Below are 6,000 nucleotides of genomic sequence, written 5' to 3'. Positions count from 1 at the left end.
TTTCATCGGTGGTGACCTTAATAGGCATGTAGGCATTAGTAGGGATGGATTTGAGAGGATCCATGGAGGCTATGGTATAGGAGAAAGAAACGATAGTGGAGAAAGGATTTTAGATTTTAGTTTGTCCTATGATATGATCTTAGCAAACACTTGGTTTAGGAAGAGAGAGTCTCACCTAGTAACATTTAAAAGTGGGGTTAATACGAGTCAGATAGATTTTTTTCTACTTAGAAAGAGAGATAGGGGTTGTTGCATCGATTGTAAGGTTATACCGGGAGAAAGTGTATCTACACAACATAGAGTCTTAATTTTAGATCTTAGAATTAGACAATGCCGCAAAAGGGACAGACATAGGATAGATCCTAGAATTAAGTGGTGGGCACTGAAAGGAGCTAAACAAGGAATGTTTGTAGAACGGGTAGTTAAGGAAGTTGATTGGTGTCTCGAGGAGGATTCAGAATCTATGTGGAATAAGATAGCGGGTGGCATGAGAAAGGTGGCTAAGGAGGTATTGGGTGAGTCTAAAGGCGGTGCACCGCTAGGTAAGGATACATCATGGTGGAACGAGGATGTCAAATTAGCTATTAAGGTTAAAAGAGAGTGCTATAGAAATCTAAGTAAAAGTCGTGATAATGAGAATTTGGAGAAGTATATGATAGCAAAGAAGGAAGCTAAAAAAGTAGTTTGGAACGCGAGGGATAAGGTATATAAGGAGGTTTATGACAAGTTGGATACCAAAAAGGGTGAGAAGGATATTTATAGGATTGCAAAAATGACAGATATAAAATCGAGGGATCTGGGTATGGTTAGATGTATCAAAGATGAAACGCAAAGGGTTTTAGTCAAAGATGAGAAGATTAAGGAGAGATGGAAAGATTATTTTGATAAGCTATTTAATGAAAGTCATGCTCAGGATCTTGGAGACTTTTCCATTCCTTTTCATGAGATGAATCGTGACTTCATGCGCAAGATTCAAAAGAAAGAAATTGCAGAGGCTTTGAAGAAAATAAAATCAAGAAGGGCAGTTGGCCCAGATGGTATACCTATCGAGGCTTGGAAATGCTTGTGAGAGAAAGGTTTAGAATGGTTGACAAATCTTTTTAACAAGATTTGGCGGACAAATAAGATGCCTAATGAGTGGAGGAAGAGTACTTTGGTGCCTCTATATAAGAATAAGGGTGATATACAAGATTGCACAAACTATCGTGGTATAAAACTCATGAGTCATACTATGAAACTTTGGGAGAGGGTGATTGAGTCTAGGTTGAGGAAGGTTGTCATGATATCGGAGAATCAATTTGGTTTTATGCCTGGAAGATCTACTATGGAAGCTATACATCTTCTTAGACAACTTATTGAGAGAAATAGAGAGAGGAACAAAGATTTACATATGGTTTTTATTGATTTGGAGAAGGCTTACGATAGAGTACCTAGGGACGTTCTCTGGTGGACAATGATGAAAAAGGTGTTTCTCTCAAGTACATTAGTATAATTCAAGATATGTATGAAGGAGTAGTAACCAATGTCCGCACTTGTGGAGGCGTGACAACCAATTTTCCTATAACGGTTGGGTTACATCAAGGATCTGCTTTAAGCCCTTTCCTTTTTGCTATAGTGATGGATGAGCTTACGAGATCAATTCAAGAAAATGTGTCGTGGTGTATGTTGTTTGCTGATGATATTGTTTTGATTGATGAGTCTAGAGCTGGGGTTAATGCTAAGTTAGAATTATGGAGACAGACATTGGAAGCAAGAGGTTTTAAGTTGAGTAAGAGTAAGACAGAATACATGGAATGTCGATTTAGTAAGCAACGAAATAGAGATGGGAGTGTAGTGAAGCTTGGTGAGCAAGAAATACCGGTGGATGATTCTTTCAAATATTTGGGATTTATCATTCAAAAGTATAGAGAAATTGATGGAGATGTAAATCATAGGATAAAGGTTGGGTGGATGAAATGGAAGAGTGCAACTGGAGTGTTGTGCGATTGTAGAATGCCATTGCGGTTGAAGGGAAAGTTTTATAGGACGACTATTAGGCCCACTTTACTATATGGTACGGAATGTTGGGCTGCCAAGAGACATCATATTCAAAAAATGAGTGTAGCTGAGATGCGTATGCTGAGATGGATGTGTGGAAATACAATAAAAGATAAGATTCGGAACGAGAAGATACGTAAGAAGGTTGGCGTTGCACCCATTGAAAATAAGATGAGAGAGAATCGTTTACGGTGGTTTGGACATATTCGACAAAGGCCTAATGATGCTCCAGTTAGAAGGATGGAGAAATGGGAAAATATATTAGTTAAAAGAGGTCGGGGTAGGCCTAGGAAGACATGGATGGAGGTGATAGGAAAGGATATGAATGCTTTGAACCTCACCGAGGACATGTCATTGGATAGAAATGAATGGAGGAAAAGGATTCATGTGGAAGACCCAGAATGATTTTCTTTGTTGGTTCATATCGCCGACCCCAATTGTTTTGGGATGAAGGCGTAGTTGTTGTTGTATAAATAAAAAACTCATTTATGTGCTTAAAATTTATAGTATATTAATATCTTAATTTTGTGATAAAAATCTATCAAAGATTAGCTATGCTTAGATACATATAAATTAAAAATAGTAAACTCAACATGTTAAAAATATTATAGCAAAATTGTTGAAATTGATTAAGTAAAAGAATATGCAGTCTATCTTATTCTAAAATGGTTAGTTTTTACTTTATTATTAAATTATTAATTAAATATTTTCTTAAATTATGTAAATTTATTTGTATTGTTAATTTTTGCATTTATATTAAAGTCTTTTTTATTGGTAAAGTGTAAAGACTTTTGAGTTTATTTTTCTATTGACATTTGATTTTATTGTTATAAAGTAATTAAAAAAAGTGGGGCCCATCCAACTGATGAGCATCTCATCTGTACAAGTTTGGATGCCGTTCACCTCGAGATCAACGGCATCCAAAGCAGCTCTGCATACTCTGACCTGATCCCATCTCGAGGTGAGCCTGTTTTAGATAAAGTAACTCAGTAAGCAGAAAAAACTTTAATCTAAGGGGCGCATTAAAAACAACGTGAGCCTGTTTTAGATAAAAACTTACCTCAACGTCCACGTGGCGACGATAACGTCGAAGACTTATTTCCAAATGTACACTTTGGTCAACAAGCCGATATTTGCATCTTGCCAAACGCCAGCTGCGTTCTTTTTCCCGCCCTCTTTCTCTCTCTTCCTCCAAAAATCGGTACATTCCGGCAAGTTTGCGGCCGTCGATTTCTGCGTCCAGAACCGCTAAGATGAGCTCTCCGGCGAGATCTTCGGTTTCGGCGAGCAACGCCTTCTTGGGCGATGAATCGTCCTTGACCCAATTCCACGACGATCTCGTTTCCGCCCAAGATTGCAAGCTTGAAGCAATCGCCGGTAATCACCCACCACAGATCTCCATCTCTTTCGTTGATTCAGTATATTAGAAACTACCAATATTCTTAGAGTCGCAAATTTTCTACCAAATCTTTGTTCATTATCCATTTTTTCTCTTGAATAATGACCACCACAGTCGTTTTCTTGATCGAGAGCAACGCTTTCTTTCTTCTCCAAATGATTGGTGTTCTGTAATCTCTGTTTCAAGATGGGTGGCTTTATTATTATTATTATTATTGATTTTTTCTTTTATATATGTATGGGTTAATGGGGGTGCCTGTTGTACTAATTCTGATTTGTTTTGGGAGTTTTCTTTTCACTTACTTTTCCTGGAGTCCCGGGCCAATAGTTGGTCATAGTAGATTGATTAGCTCCCTTTGGTTTTCTTGCTTTTCTTGTTTTGTTTGTTTAACTTTGCACCAATTCTGATGACCATTAAGCGGTTTTGGTTGGATGTGTTTGCTTAGTTTCATGTAACTTGTTTGGTGATGGTTTTGGTTGGTGGTTCCTTTGTGTGGTTCAGTTTTGAAATCGGATGTAATGGCTGCTCTACAAAAGGAGGTGAAATCCTTGGATGAAGATAGCTGGATGTTTGCCGCCCCTCGTTCCAAGATCCACCTTATATCTAAACCACGTAAAGCATGCCTTGCCCATGATTCTGTTTATCTGTCTGTTATGGTTTTCTGTCCATTCCATCTTCAGTAATGTTTACCTGTAATGGTCTTTATTCCTTCCATCTTTGGTACAGACATTTTTCTTGGTTATACCATTTTAAGAACTAACATTGTCGAAATGCCAAAGGTGGAGTCATAGAGATATATTCACATATATAAATTGGTGCACTTTTTTTTTCTTTAATTGCATGCTGCATAATACACATGTATAGGCTATAGCTGTGGAGCAGTTTTACTCACATAATCAGATACTTCTTTATTTGGCAACATGTTAGAAGCAAATAGTTTAATCATAAGTTGTACTCACCAAGTGCTCTCATTATTTTGTTTTTAATACTTTAAATTTTGAATCCCTTCAAAGTGGCAGTTTCATTATAAAATTATCACCTTATATATCCTACACGTTTCTGAAAGATCTCCAGATATCTCTTAAATACGCTACATTTTCAAGTAGTAAGTAGTTTTTTTGATGTTTCAGTTATTATATTTAGTTGTTTGTCTAAGTAGCATCCACACACATGCTTCTTAGGTAGGGCTGGTAAATGAACGGAGGCTCAGCTCATTTACAGCATTATAGTATTCGGGTTCAGCTCGTATGGGCCCGAGCCAAATGAGCTGAGCCCGAGCTGGATTTTCTAAATAAAAAATTATTTTTTATCAAAGGGTTCACAGTGAGAATGGAACCCTTGGCTTGTTGGACACAAGTATACCCAACCACCCAGCTGAGCTAACATGTTTTTTAATACATATTATTATTATTATATATAAAATTCTATATAAGCTATCTAAACGAGCTGAGCCAAGATGAACACCCCTTGTTCGTACTCGACTCGGCTATATATAACGAACAAGCTCATGCTCGGCTTGCCATTTAAAAAAACTGAACATGAATGAGCTTGAGATGAGTCGAACCGAGCCGAGCCGAGCCACGAGTTCTTTGGTTCGTTTACCAGCCCTATTCCTAGGTGATTCCTATTCTTTACTCTTGATCTTGGTGGTTTGTTAATCTGTCAATTTAGTTCTTAACACATGCTTGCAAAAGGGAAAATAAGAGAATATAAGCACATGCAAATGATCTTGCCTCTCATGAAATGGCATGGAACCCGAGACACAAGAAACTAAAAATAACAACGTAGATGAAATCCAAATGCATTTGACTAGATACAATAAGCTATACAAATACAAGGGAAGAAACAAGATATAAAAAATAAATATTTTATTGATGTGAAATAAACACAAAAAATATACAAGAGAAACCTCACTACAACACTCATGCACACACACTCCATATACATTCATCCTCTCTCTCTCTCTCACACACACACACACACACACACACACACACACACACTCTCTCTCTCTCTCTCTCTCTCTCTCTCTCTGTCTCACACACACACATTCTCTCTCTCTCAGTTTATATAAGAGAGTGAGAAGGAGAAAAGGAGAGGGCTAGCCTAACGGCTAGTTGGACCCCTCCAACTAGCTGTTAGGCAAAGTCCTAACGGCTAGCTGGTCAAAACAGTTTGACCAAAAAAGAAAAACAAAATACAAAATACAAAATACAAAATACAAATATTAGTCATTAAATAATGACTAAAAATATAAAAACAAAAATATAAATGAAAATTTCTATTCTACCTCTACGAGTATACATTGATGATACTTAATCTAAAGACTAAATATCTAATAGGTATACCAAGGATATACCTAAAATACAAAAAAGAATATAATGAATTACAAATACAATGGAAGTACCGATAAGTATACCTAAGTATAACTCGGTAAATACAACACAAAGATACATTTATCTTAACAATTGCCTTCATATCTAATCTAAACCCCCAAATGATTGACACTATTTTTTTCTTCTATGGGGGAAGAAAGCAAATTTGTGCAGATTTCATCATGCCTT

Source organism: Nuphar pumila, chromosome 16 (genome assembly GCF_984573655.1).
Source record: "Nuphar pumila chromosome 16, dmNupPumi1.hap1.1, whole genome shotgun sequence".
In the NCBI taxonomy this organism is placed as follows: Eukaryota; Viridiplantae; Streptophyta; class Magnoliopsida; order Nymphaeales; family Nymphaeaceae; genus Nuphar; species Nuphar pumila.
Note: the sequence above shows the minus strand (reverse complement) of the source record.